We start from the raw sequence: 15,780 nt of genomic DNA, 5'->3' as shown, positions 1-15,780 counted from the left end.
TTTTGGCTGCTTCCCTGTGTTGATGGAGTGGCTTTGTATGGTAGGTGAACCACAGGGGCCAGTAGCTTAGCCTCCTCAAATCACCTGAGGTGGTCGCTCTTGGTACACCCCTTTGTGGGTTGAGTGCAAAGTCTTGGTGTAATTAAACCTTGATTGCTGTTGGTACACTGGGAGGAATTGTCCTCCAGGCCAATTGGCTCTGGGAACCCACTGTGTTTATAATGGAAGAATTTCTGCTGAAACCGGTTTGGCTCAGTGGTAGAGTGTCGGTCTGCGGACTGAAAGTTCCCGGGTTCGATTCCGGTCAAGAGCATTTATGTTGGTTGCGGGCACATCCCCAGTAGGGGGTGTGCAAGAGGCAGCTGGTCGATGTTTCTAGCTCTCTATCTCTCTCCCTTCCTCTCTGTAAAAAATCAATAAAATATATATTAAAAAAAATAAAGATAAATAAAAATAAAAAAAAAGAATTTCTGTGCTGGAGACATGCTTGTGGTGCAGGCCTTGTTTCAGTGGGGCTTTGGTGCTCACTGAGTCTGCCTCTTGAATGTGTCACTTACGGATGTGTGGAGTTGAAATCTGTGTCTCACACTGACTACTAGGAACACTGGCTTCTGGATCTCCAATGGGGTGCAGGTCAGCTACTATCTGAGGCTACCCTGCAAGAGCTACAGTAAGAACTACAGTCCTCTCCTCCCTACTTGGGATTTGTAGATTATGGAGCTGTTTGAATCGGTTTGCAAGTTTGCTAGGTTAAGGGCGATAGAGAAGGCCATTCATGTGCAAAAGCAGCTGCTTGGAGCTTGGGTGGGTATAGGTTGTGCAGGGCAGGGGGTCTCAGGGCATCACTAGGCTAGGGCATGGAAAACAGCAATGGCTGGCAGCCCGCTGTCCCGCACCTCTGCTAGCATCCCTGCATCTCACACCCCAGTGCAGCAAACAATTATTCCTCTGCACAGCTCTGCAAGCAAGCCACATTCACTTTCCAACCTGATGGCAGACAGTCCAGCTTCTCCCCGTAGGCGTTTGGTTCCTGCGCGTCCCCCCAGAAACTGGATTTCAAAGAAATCGGGAGCTTGTCTCCCTCAGGTTGAAGAAAGCAACATCTGCCACCAGCCAGGATCCACCACCAGCCCATAGTGCATGCGCATCCTCATACCTCAGCTTTTCAGCATTTGTGCACTGAATGCTCTTTTCTCTTTCCGCCTAGTTGTAGAACTTCCACTCAGCCAGCCCTCCCGTGGCTCTGGGTGATAGACGTTCTGTCTTTTAGTTGTAGTTTTAAAATTGTTGTGTGAGGCAGCAGTTTGGTGTTTACACTGCCATCTTGGATTTTCCTTTTCTTTCATTTTAAAAAGTGTATGCTTCATGAAAGTATTGTTAGTTTATAATTTTTAAGATAGTTCCTTTCTTATTGAATTAGATAGCTATAAAAGAAAGACAAAGGGAAACTTTCTACTGAAATTTTTGGAAAACAAGTTCACTTGTTCATTTCTGTATTATCTACTTAATGATTTGAAGCCCGTGTAATTTTTTCTATTAGTGAATGTTTCTGTTCTCCCTCCTCCACCTCCACCCACATCAAAATTTGTATTTTGAAGTTCCCCAATATGATGGTATTTGGAGACGGGCCACTTTGGGAGTAATTAGGGTTAATGAGGTCATAAGAGTGGAGCCTTCATTAGGAATTAGCACCCCCATGAGAGGAGACACCAGAGAACTAGCTCCTTGTCTCCCCACCATGTGAGGATGCAGTGAGACGAGGGCCATTTATAAGCTAGGAAGAACCCTTACCAGAAACTGACCATGCTGCCACCTTGGTCTCAAATTTCTAACCTTCAGAGCTATAAAAAAAATAAATTTCTGTTTAAGTCATTTAGTTTATAGTATTTTGATATGACAGCCAAGTTAAAACAGATAGCTAAAGGCAAGAGAGGAAGATCTATAAGAAACTTAAAGAATAAATCAATAAAATATAATAGTCTGTTTGCAAACTCCTATGATATGATTTAAAAAGATATTTTAAACAGTAAAAAGTAAAAACCAAATAATTCTAATAACCAAAAAGATGAAGAAATTAACTTGAATAAACTTAAGTAGCTGCTGAAATTTCTTGGTCTTACCAGTTCCTTAGGCCAGTGTTCCTAAAACACTTAACATTTTTATCACACACACATACACACACACATACACACACACACACACACACACACAAAAGCCCTCATATTTCTCTATATTCTTTCTCTACTATTTTATTTTGAAAGTTGAGAATCAATAACTGGCTTGGTAATGAGCTCTTTGTCCTTAACTTTTGCTATATTGATTCAAAATACATTTATTGAAATATAATAAACTATTCATAAAATTGCAAACTCCAGTTTTCTCAAAGTTTCTACAAGGAGGTATATATATCTTTCAAAAAGATTATGTGTTTCCTATTTTAAATCATTTTGATTTTGTGTGTAAGTAAAATGCTGACTCACAGCTCTAAGTTGCTATTTTATAGTTCAGGCAATTCTTCTTTAAAAGAAAAAAATCTGCTTGAGAATAGCAATTTTAACCACATGAAAGGTTATTAAGCAGAAAGTGATGACAAACTTTGTTTTATTTCCAAGGAGACTAGAACAAGAGGCAAATGGCAAGAGAAATCGTGGATATGAAAATAATTAGACCTTGGTTTTCTGTAGCTCTTCTGGCCCAAGGTGCTCAAAAACCCTCAATAAATATCTCATTTTATCTTCCCAATATATAATGAGAATAGTGCTGTAGAAATGAAGACAATACTTAAGTAATTTTCTCAAGATCACACAATAGGGAGGAGTAATTTCCAATCTTCCTGATTTTTCTTATAAGAATTATTAAAATTGATCTTGATAAAAGTTTAGCATCTCTCAGTATTGGTCATTTAATAAAGAATAGCCAATAAATTGGTTTATTTACTAAATTAGGTGGCAGAGTTATGAAATAAGACAAGGATGGAATGAATATAGACAATAAATTATAATAGCTAGGTATGGTGTCAGGTGTGTACTAAACTTATCGTGAACAATTTATAAGGTATATAAGTGTCCAATTACCACAATATTGTGCACCTGAAACTAATATAATATTGTATGTCAACTATAATTTTAGAAGGATTCCAAGATGTCTGCAGAGTAGGTGGAAGCTACACTCACCCGCTCCTGGCCCCAAACCAGATTTACGACTAAATTACAGAGCAATCAACCTGAATAACTAACTGAACTGAAATAGACTATCTAAGGATAGAGAACGATAAGAAGGGCGGAGATACGGAAAGGGCTAGCCTCCAAGCCCCGGTGTGGCAGCTGAGAAGCTGGAAGGATATTGGCTGTAAAACGCCATCTTCCCCTGAGCATGGGGTCTCAACCCCACACAGGGACCCCCAATTCAGAGCAACAGTGATAGGAAGAGGAGCCCGAAAAGCATCGGGTGGTGAAGGTCAATGAGGATTCAGTCACCTGGGAGACACAGACACCACCTTCCCAGGGAGGAGCACTCACTCCTGTAGTTACAGCACCAGCAGGTCCTGCCTGCTGTGAGGCCACTCTGTCATACGGAGCCTGGTACTGGCATAAGAATAGGCATATTTCAATGGAAGAGAGCATAGAGCCCAGAAATTTTATGGTCAATGAGTATTTTGACAAAGGAGGCAAGAGCATACAATGGAGTAAAGACAGTCTCTTCAATACATTGAATTGGGAAAATTAGATAGAGACATGCAAAATAAAACAATGAATTAGATCACCAATCTACACAATGCACAAGAATAAACTCAAGATGGATAAAAGGCAAATATAAGTCATGAAACCACAAAAATCCTAGAAGAAAACATAGTAAACTCTCAAACATCTTGTAGCAATATTTTTGCCAACATATCTCCTTAGGCAAAGGACACAAAGGGAAAAATAAACAAATGGGACTATATCAAATTAAAAAGGTTTTGCACAACAAAGGAGACTATCAACAAAATAAAAAGGGAACCTACTGAATGGGAGAAAATATTTGTCAACAATACACCTGATAAGGGGTTAATCTCCAAAACATATAAAGAATTTATACTACTCAACAACAGGAAGACAAACAATCCAATTTAAAAAGGGGGGCAAATAACCTGAATAAAATTTCTCCAAGATGAATAGTCGCTCAACATCTCTAATCATCAGAGAGATGAAAGTTAAAACCACAATGAGGTATCACCTCACATCTGACTATCATAGGTAAATCAACAAACCAGTGCTGGTGAGGATGTGGAGAAAAGGGAACCCTCATGCACTGTTGGTGGGAATACAGATTGTTGCAGCCACGTGGAAAACAGTATGGAGTTTCCAAAAAAAATTTAAAATGGAACTGCCTTTTGGCCCAATGATCCCACTTCTGGGAATATATCCTAAGAGTTCCAAAACACTAATTTGAAATAATATATACACTCCTATGTTCATTGCAGCATTATTTACAATAGCCAAGATCTGGAAATAGCCCAAGTTCCCATTAGTAGATGCAGCACTTTATAGTATCTTTCTAATACAGTATAACTTTTATGTAATAGCTCTGTACCTTAAAAAGACATATAAAAAACAAGTTGTTCTTAAAATACAGAATGGAAAAACCACTTCATCTAAGAAAACCTGAAGTTCTTTGTAAAACAAACCTTGTGAACCAGATAAAAATGTCTTTATGTTATTTGTAAATCTGAATTTTTATGCAACAAGCTCTGTTAGATTTCACTATATTTAATACAAAATAAAGCAATTCTGTGGGCTGCATCACAAATAGCCAACTTCGTGATAAATATGACCCTACTTCCTTTTACTGGGATTTTCCATTGAATGAATTATTTGTACTGGGTTAGCAAGCATTTTTTTTTTTAAGCCTAATAAAGTTTGACCTATTACATCAGCTTTTTTATCTGAATGTGAAAAGAGCAATGTATGTTGAAAATGCACCACACCCTATCTAACAGTATCTGAGAACCATTAGCTAATACTGTCATAAACAGTTGAGGTTGGGAAAGTAATAGCAGACTTTTTTTTAGTCTGAAATTGCAGGGAGATTTTTAGTGAATGTTTGGCCATGCTAGCAAAAACGCCATCCTTGGATCCAAGTTCGAGATACTCTTCACTTAGTTTTGTACTAACATAAATAAACTAAGCCAGGCACTTTAAAGAATGTTTTTATTGATTTTTAGAGAAAGGAAGGGAGAGGAATGGAGAAATAGAAACACTGATGAGAGAGAAACATCATTGATCAGCTGCCTCCTGCAAAAGCTCACAACCTGGGCATGTGCCCTGACCAGGAGTCAAACCAGTTCCTGGGTTGATGCTCCACCGATCAGTCACATTGGCCAGATAAGGCACTTTAACTTACTGTGCAGCCTCATGAGTAGATGTAACCATCTTCAAAGTTTAGTTTGCTCAGTGCCTGGATTATCCTCTCTCCTGGTTGCATTCAGATAGTTCTCATGGCTCTGATTTATTTTCATTATATGCATACTTATCTTTTGTAAGCCAGATGTTGAAAATGTCCTGCCTGACATTTGCTTATTACTGCGTCATAGATAGTTGCCCTCCACATAAAGATTATATTCCTGTACCTCACCCTTGACCTACTGAATCAGAATTTCTGAGAAGATGCCTGAAAACTTGCATTTTTCACACGCACTTTTAGCATCTGAGGACCGAACCAAGTGTCAAGAGGCCTCTGTTGTAGTCTCTGTTTTCCCCGTGGATTGTGTTATCTCAAACCCTCCAGGATTCATCCCAAAAGGGAGGGGTTTGAACTTGACAATTCTGAGATCCTGCTCAACACTATCATTTTGTGGAACTCTGAAAACTGAACCCTGTAAATTAGAAGGAGTTGTTTAAATTTTAATCAGAGGAACTGGAAAAAAATGTTTAGGTTTGTATTCATTCAAGCTACAATTGTCTTTTTAAATTCAACTAGAATGTGTGTTCTAAACAACTAAAGTCTTTCTGCATCTCATGAGTTTTCATTTGGTTTTTAAAAACTTAGAATTTTTAAAGCTTAGATTTCGGTTTTTTAAAAGTTTGAATGAGCGTCAGACGTGTCACTCGGCCCTCTGCCACTCCATAGCTCCATGTTTCCTTGGTGACCCCAGTGTCCAGTCTGCCAGGCCCACTTTGAGCCAGTGCCACTCTGCATTCCTTTCACGTTGTTGATAATATCCTTTTTTCTTCTTCTCCCTACAAAAGAAGAAAGTGATTTATTTTCTCAGGTTCTGAGTTGGCAGGAGTTACCGCAAGTTTTAAAGCTGTGTTTACTAGCAAGAGAGTCTTATTGTCTTCAGTAATGATTCAATTTGTGCCTTCAATCACCTTGGTTTTTGTTAGTGGTTTTTTTCCATTATAAAAATGAGCCTAATTTTAGTTTCAAGATGATTTCAGAATATTATTTTAAGTGTTACTCAGTGTTCTATCATCTCATAAATAATAATGATGGGTATCCTCAAAGATTTTTTGAAAAACATTTTTCTTTTCAGTGGTATCATAAATTTGCTAAACTTTAAAAAAAAATTTGTTGATGGCAGATTCTTATTTACTGAAGTCATATCATCAGAATAAACTTCATCAGTATATGTCCCATCATTTTCATTTATCCTAAAATATGTGCAGAAGTACAGTCAAGACATATTAACTCCTTATTTTCTCCTCTTTTTTCCTTGATATTTTAATTTAGAAATAAGAAAAATTATACAAGCATTTCAATTTGAGCCATTGCTACTCTCAGCTCAATTGATACTTGAGATTATTTAATTAACCAGATACTTACTGCCTAATATGTGCAAAGCAGTGGTAGACATTATAAGCAAACAGATAAGTATATTGCAAGGTGGCTTAACTTTTCTATTAAGTTCACAACAGGGATTCATCCTGATGCAATTTTCTACAAAATTAATAGAAAAAAAATATTGGACTTTAGCTCTCCTAGGAGTTCTTTGTTAGATACAGCCAGAATTGAAAAGGTACAGTCTTATAAATAAGAATTTATTTAGAATCAACTATACCCCAGTACTAGGAAACAGGAAATAAAAAGATAAAACATGTTCCTTTGTTTATAAGTCCATATATTTATATAGTTCAGGAGACATAGAGATTGGGGCAGGGAATATAGATTTGGAAGTTAGGTGCATATATGTGGTAGCTAAAGTTGCCAAAGTTCATAGGCTGGTGGTTCCTCAAAAATTAATCATGGAACTACCATATGATCTAGCAATCTCACTTCTGGGACTATAGCCAAAAGAATTAAAGGCAGGATCTCAAAGAGATATTTGCACACTCATGTTTATAGCAGCATTGTTCACAATAGCCAAGTAGTGGACATAGCCCAAATGCTCATCCAAAGATTAATGAAAACAAAATGTATATGCATACTGTGGAATATTATTCAGCCTTAGAAATAAAGGAAAATCCTGTTACATGCTACATGAGTGAACCTTGAGAACATTATGCGAAGTGAAGTGAACTGGTCACAAAAAGAAAAATACTGTATAATTCCACTTACATGCGATATATAGTCATATTTATAGAAACAAAAAGTAGTATGGTGGTTGCAAGGACGGGGTGGGGGGAGGATATGGGGTCTTGTTATTTAAAAAGTATAGAGTATTAGTCATGAAAGATTTTTTTTTAAAGTTCTGAAGACCTGTCACACACAATGAAAGTATACTTAAGCTACTGAAGTATATATTTTTTTTTAAAGTCATCAGAGTAGATGATATTTTCTAAGAGAATGTATGGAAAGTTGTCAAGAAACATTAGGAAGTTGAATATTTAAAGAAACAGGCAGGTTAAGAGGTGTATTCAAGAGGCTGACAAAGCGAGGGGAAGAGAGGAAGCATAAAATTAGAAGATAATAGTGTCATGTCATCCAAGGGAAGGGAGGATTTCTATTCAAGTAGGTTGTGGTGAACAATATCCAATCTACTAGAGAGTTCACATAGAAAAGAACTTTTAAAAAGCCATTGGAGCCGAAACCGGTTTGGCTCAATGGATAGAGCGTCGGCTTGAGGACTGAAGGGTCCCGGGTTCGATTCTGGTCAAGGGCATGTACCTTGGTTGAGGGCATATCTCCAGTAGGGGGTGTGCAAGAGGCAGCTGATCCATGACACTCTCATGGATGTTTCTAACTCTCTATCTCTCTCCCTTCCTCTCTGTAAAAAAAATCAATAAAATATATTTAAATAAATAAATAAATAAATAAATAAATAAATAAATAAATAAAATAAAAAGCCATTGGAATTAACAGTTAGGAGGCCAATATAAACATTAGTGAGTACAGACAGGTTCCTTGTTATCATGTAAGCCAAATATCTTGAGGATTGGATGGGACTTAAGAAATATAGTAAGGGCAGCAGACTCAGGAAGTTGAGAATGAAGGAAATCCAAGAGCTGTAGTTTTGTAGGAAGGCAGTATTAAGGGATATTTCATTATTATTATTGTTTTAATGCAGAAAATCTGAGCATGTTTTCTGAGGAAGAAAAAATAGAGAGAAATATTGAGAAAGAAGACAGGCCTCTGAAATAAACCTAAGGGGCAAAGTCCTAGGTTTGCTTTTGGAAAACTTTGGTTGTCCACTGAGATAAGAAGAAAAGATTGCTCAGGGTATGATGAAAAGGAGAGCTGTAATGGAGTTCAGACATCGTGCCTTCTACTTTTGCTATAAAACATAGGACTTGGTCATCTGGGAGAGAGGAAAATGGCGTGGATTAGTGGCTGGAAGACAGTAGTAAATGTTTGACACAGCTACTTTAGGAAATGGGTATGTGAGTCAACTAGCTGAGGTTAGAAATCATAAATAATGCAGCAAATTAGAAAGTACAGTTACACAATTTTCTTGGCTACTCAAGAGCAGATCAGAAAAAGCAGATGGTTGAGTTGATCCTCATTCAGAAATTGGCAGAAGAGATGCCATGTAATAAGGTCATAGAGTGGAAGGAATGTTAAGGAGAAAGTGACTGAAACAACTGACCTCATAAACAAACTGGACAAAGAAAGGATCAAAAAACAAAATGAGCAAGGAGCGAACACAGTAGATGAGGAATGAGGTCAAGAAGACAAGTGCTTTTTAGAAGTTGTAAGGACATGTTCAAAGAGAATTAGAATAGGAGATGTGGGAAGATTTGGCACTGGTCATAGTATGAGATATGTGAGTAGAGCCATTATGAGTGAAACATTTCACTTCCTGGCCAGAACACATGCCTCAGTTGTGGGCTTGATTTTCCAATTCCTGATATGGACATGCAGGAGGCAGCCAATCAATGATTCTTTCTCATCATTAATGTTTCTCTCTCTCTCTCTCTCTCTCCCTCTCCCTTCCTCTCTAAAATCAATAAAATACATTTAAAAATAAAGATTGTTAGAAAAAGGTTAACAGTAAAGGAAAGTTTATTAACAACAACAAAAGTGATGGTATTGTAGAAGATAACGTGGGGTTGGTAGGAGAATCCGCAAGCTGAGTTGAATGGAAGAGTGAGAACAGAGAAAAGAAAAAGTGACTAAAGGGACATTAGAGGAAAATGGCATTGAGAAGTACACAAGAATTATAGGAAAGTGAAAGAAGAAATGTGAATGGAATTATAATGCTAATTTTTGGCTGACTTGTCAGAGATGAAGCAAAAGAAATTGAGAGAAAAAGTGATGTTAATACAACCAGAACACTAATTATGCCTGAATATTGTACAGGAGAGATAAAGTAAAATATGGTGACATAAATAAAATGAAAACACTAAATTTTTGTGGGGAAGCATGGGACTTGGTTGGCATGTCTGTAAGGAGGATTCTCAGAAAGGTCAGGAGCCTCTGGGGGGACCTTGGCAAAGGCGACAGCCCTACCTTGACTTTTCCAAACAAGTCTGAACCCCCAGGTGTTTACTTAGACATGTCCTTGCTTAAAGGACACTTGTGCTTTCTCAAGAATACTTACCTGCTGATTGTATCTAGACAGAGGTTAATTTTAGTTCAAGCTGTTGTTACAATAAAAACCTAAGGAGGCAGCTGAAACCGGTTTGGCTCAGTGGATAGAGCGTCGGTCTGCGGAATGAAGGGTCCCAGGAACTATTCCATTCAAGGAAATGTACCTTGGTTGTGGGCACATCCCTTTGGGGGGTGTGCAGGAGGCAGCTGATCAGTGTTTCTCTCTCATCGATGTTTCTAACTCTCTATCCCTCTCCCTTCCTCTCTGTAAAAAAAAATCAATTTTTTATATATATATATTAAACCCTAAGGAGGCAGACAATCGAGGATTTTTGGCTCTTGATGTCAACTAGCCCCTTAGCTTCTCTTTCACAGAAACATATGTCAAAGTAATCATTCATCTGTCATTCAGGGTCTGCCTGCCTGTCGGTCCTCGCAAATTTTGGCTTCATATTATTTAGGAGAAATGGAAAAATGGGAATTATCTGGAAGCAAATCATATATATATGATTAACAACAACAAAAGTGATGGTATTGTAGAAGATAACGTGGGGTTGGTAGGAGAATCAGCAAGCTGAGTTGAATGGAAGAGTGAGAACAGATATATGTATACTAGAGGCCCAGTACACAAAATTTGTGCACCGGGGGGGAGAGGGGGTGTCTCTCAGCCCAGCCTGCACCCTCTCCAATCTGGGATCCCTTGAGATATGTCTGACTGCCCGGGCATTATCTCAAGTTGCTTATTTGTTTATTTATTTCTATATATATATATTAATATGCCATGAAATTCACCAATTTAGAGCGTCTATTTTAATGGTTTTGAATGTAGTCAAAAGTCTGTGCAATATTGTTGTACATCACCACTAATTCCAGAACATTGGTTGCTGTGCAATAAGGTTATACATCACCTCTATCAAATCCCAGAACAGTTTCATCAATCTGAAAGAGACTTAGTGCCATTTCATCTCTATTCCCAGTCCCTAGCAATCTCTAATCTACCTCTGGTCCCTATGAATTTGCCTATTCTTGCCATTTCATATTCAAATGGAATCATACAATATTTGAACTTTTGTGTCTTATTTCTTTTACTTAGCATGTTTTCCATATTGTAGCATGTATGAGAATTTCATTCTTTTTATGATTAATATTACATTTTATGGATATATCACATTTTTGTTTATCCATTTATTCAATGAATAGATATTTGTGTGTTTCCATTTTTGGCTGTTATTAATAACACTGCTATAAATATTTAAGTACATACAAGTTTTTGGGTGGACATATGTTTTCAGTTTTCTTGAGTATATACCTACGAATAATATTGCTGGGTCATATGGTAACTCTGTTTAACTTCCAGAGAAACTGCCAAACTATCTTCCAAGTAGTTACATCATTTTACATGTCCACTGGCAATGTATGAGAGTTCCAATTTCTCCATTTCCCATCAATAGCAGTTACTTTCTATTTTTAAAAAATTACAGTTATCTTAGTGCAGCGTTTTTCAACCGCTGTTCCGCGGCACACTAGTGTGCCGCGAGATGTTGCCTGGTGTGCCGTAGGTGCAGACAAGACAAGAATTTTATAATTTTTCACTATTTTGTTTACTTAATATTTCATAATAAAGTAATTATAAAATACTTTCTTTGTGTTTATTTGATTCCTATTCAAGAGAATTACTTTATATATAGTCAATATAGGCACAGAGTTAAATTTTTTAACATTTTCTAATGGTGTTGTGCCTCTTGATTTTTTTCATGAAACAAGTGTGCCTTGGCCCAAAAAAGGTTGAAAAACACTGTCTTAGTGCCTCTGATGTGATATATCATTGGGGTTTTGATTTACATTTCCCTAATGAACAATGTTGAGCTTATTTTTATGTGCTTATTCCCTTTGTACAGTATATTTTTTGAAAAGGTGTCCATTCAAATTCATTTTTTTAAATATTTTTTATTGATTTTAATAGAGAGAAAAGGAGAGAGGGAGAGAAAGAGAAATATCAGTGTAAGAATGAAACATTGATTGGCTGCCTCCTGCATGCTCCCTGCCAGGATCAAGCTCACAATATGGGCATTTGCCCTGACTGAGATTCGAGCTGACAACCCTTCAGTGCACATGATACCTAACCAACTAAGCCTCACCAGCCACAACTCCATTCAAATTCCTTGTCCATTTTCTAATTGGGTTATTTGTCTTTTCATTGTTACTTATAATAGTTCTTTATATATTTTGGATACTAGATCCTTCTCAGTAAATGATTCAAATATTTTCTCTCATTTTATGGGTTGTCTTATTTTCTTGACTAGAGGCCTGATGCACAAAGATTCGTGCAAGAATGGGCCTTCCTTCCCTGGCTGCTGGCATTGCTTTCACTCCACCAGAGCTGCCTTTCCACTCTGGCCTGGATCCGTCTTTCTGCTTTCGTACGCTGCCCAGAGGCCCAGAGTGGCTGGGGCGGTGTCCAGCCCCACCCCTGGCTGTTAGGTGCCTGTGTATGCAAATTAACCTGCCATCTTTGTTGGGTTAATTTGCATACTCACTCCTAATTGGCTGGTGGGTGTCATAAAGATATGGTCAATTTGCATCTCACTCTTTTATTAGTGTAGATAATATTCTTTGAATAACAAAAGTTTTAAATTTTAATGAAGCCACAGTTTATTTCTTTATTTTTGGTTGCTGTGTTTTAGGTGTTGTATCTAAGAACCTAGCATATTTATAAATTACTCCCCTTCACTGTCAAAAATATCTTAGTAGACAGCAAATTACATGAATACTCTATTAATAATTTCAAAGATAGGTAATTAGAAGGACCTGGGCAGGTGGGTAAGTAAATAGTGACTTATTTAATCCTTGCCTCATAATAATCAGTGCTATTATTTGGATTTTCTCTAAAGAAAATCTGCCAGCCATTGCCATTTTGTATATTATTTAACAAATTTATATTGAGCACCTATGATGAGTTAGGTGCTTTTCTAAAGGGGGAAAGTTGCACCAGAAAATTGCAAAAAGAAAATAACTTAAATGTTTTTTCTCTTTATTTTATAAAAGCAATATACACAATTAGACATATTTAAAGGGTAAAAAAATCTGACATCTCATTCTTCAAATACAATTTCATTTCTATTTATTTTCTATAATCTTTGTTCATAGCCAAGCACATATTTTATCACAGGTTAGTTGTAAAAGAATTTTGTATTTTTTGTTTTAAAAACTCAATGTTCTGTCATAAATATTTTTAAGTATTTTTTTTATGTAAGGGAGTATAAGGGGAAGGAAGGAGGCAGATAAAATGAGAAAGTGTAAAAGTCAATAAAACATTATTAAGATGAACAAGTATAGTCTATAAATGGATTTGTTCTGTGGTCTATGAATGCCTGTAGGTTGGCAAATTGATTTCAAGGGTATATAATTCTATTCCATAATATTAACATGTTTATTTTTCTTCCTAATCTATGACTCTGGCTCCACTGATTACCTTAACCATATTATATGGTTAATTTAATTTCCAGCTATTGTTCATGCTGGTCATTTAAATAGTTGTATCTAGATAAGATTCTCTCTTCAAAGCTTGTAGCTAAGCAAGAATTCTTACCTATGACCTAATTTTTGTTAGAATTTACTTCAAGAATAATATATCCCAAAGAAGTTCATAATAAATCTATATTCATAAACACAGTAACTTATAAGAATTTCCATAAGTATTTTTATAATATTGTATATAGTTTTTCCTTAAATGTGATAATTCAGCAAGAATACCATTTATCAACCAGGTCAGTTCACCCTTTTCACTGGGTAAGTTCAATTTCTTGAGCTATTCAAATAATCCTAAATTATGAATTTCACAATGAATTATTTGGATCTTACTATTGTCACATTATCTTGCATGATGATTATTTCAATGCATTTCATTTTTAAGTGATGATTGCCCATCATCAGTTTTAAATTTCTCCAATCAGTGAATTCAGTTTCGGTGAGATGCTGTCTATGCTACTTATAAAGTCTGAAACATCCCTAAATTAAAGCACTGAATCATTCTCTTACATTCTCCTATCTAGAAGTAAACCGTTTACTTGCCTAAGAGCTTGCCGCCAAAGTTGAGGGTTTGTGTAATAGTAACACAGTCCTCCTCCCCAGTCCTAGCTCTGGCATGACCTATTCCATTCCTTGGGTTCTGGCTCATGTTTAGAACTGAGCTGCTAATGTCATTAAACGTTGCTTCTTCACCTTGATAGATTTAGTTTGTGATTAATTTGGCTTATGATGACATTTCCTGTGGTTCCCATCAGGAAGTTTCTGGCAGGGGAAAATTGACAAGCTGACCTAGGACTCTCTTCTAATTCCTCTCAGCTCCACTTTTATTGATTCCCCACTGACACCTTCCCCCTTCTTCGAGTCTGCTCCAGATCCCATCGTTCAGAGCCTTCTCTCCCTGGCCACTGCGGGTTTGTTGCTGTACAATCCTCCCTCTCCACAGAAACCTCCTGTCCTTGCTGCTCACTTCTTCAGGGTCATATCCTCCCTATTTTTCAAGGTGAAAACTTTATTAAAGGAATAAGCTGGAAGAGATCTCCAGGATTTTTTCTCCAATCCCAGGTTAAGGTATCTTAACATTGACTTCCAAGTCTCTTTCATAGTCTTTCTTATGAAAAACAGAGAAGTAATTGTTAACCATAAGAGTTTAAAGCCAGATATGAGTTTAAAGCCAGATATCATAGCAAACTACTGAATCATTTTAGGTTCTTTTCACTTTTTGCCAATTATGGCTATATCTGCAGGTAGGAAATAGCAGGGACATACCCCCCACTACCACTTTCAGTCCATGTGATTGAGTACTAGCAATGTTTTACTTAGGAACTTATCTTAATGTGGCCAGTGGTAATGGCTACAAATTTGATGTGCTATATGTGTATAACTTTCCTTAGAAGAGTGAGTAACAGCTAAAAGAAAATCAAATGAAAATAAATGTCATGTGGAGGTAGTAGGATTATGATTTTGTTCCCTTGAGTTTTAAAAAAAATGTATTTTCAAGATGATATTAATAATAATCGCTTAAAATAAATGTATGATTACATGTCTAGAAAGATTTTTTGAAAATATTGTTAGTTTAACATATTTTATACAGTTTCGAATATATGTGGTACTCTGATAATATGGAAATATATATAAGATAAGGATTCAGAAGGCCTGGCTTTGAAATCTTCTGGAATCTTGTTCCAAACATGGATAAATCACTTAGCTATTCTGGGCTTTAGTTTCTATTTCTTCCAAATAATAGTTACTCTATTTACTTCGAAGAGATTTTTTGTAAGAATAATAGTAGAAGATTTAAATTTTAAAATTGGAGATCTTGGAGATTTTTTAATATGGTATGTTCACTTTCCAGAGGAGAAAAATGTAAATGCTGTATTTCTTAATATGATCAGAGAATGAGAATTGGAAGGGAACTTAGGTGTCCCAATCAACTATGAACATTGCAGTCAGTCCTTTTTTCCTTTTTTAGTGAATTTATGGAGGTGACGTTGATTAATAAAATTATACAGGTTTCAGGTATACAGTTCTATTGTACAATACATCCTCTGTATATTGTGCATTTACCACCCCAAGTCAAGTCACAGATGTTTTGTATGCTTCTTCTGAGGTTGGATAATTTATTATTACTTACTTTTCATCATAGATCAAGATCTATGCTATGTTGTAAGTATTTCTTTTTTCTTCTTCTTTTAAAGTCTTTTATTTCTCCTTTGTTTATAAAATATTTTCTCCACTTTAATAACAATGCCTTATATATTTATATAATTGTTTATAGTTCTCCAAGTGCCCTATCTTTTATTCTAG

The sequence above is a fragment of the Pipistrellus hanaki genome (assembly GCF_964339955.1).
Source record: "Pipistrellus hanaki genome assembly, chromosome: 1".
NCBI classification, from domain to species: domain Eukaryota; kingdom Metazoa; phylum Chordata; class Mammalia; order Chiroptera; family Vespertilionidae; genus Pipistrellus; species Pipistrellus hanaki.
Note: the sequence above shows the minus strand (reverse complement) of the source record.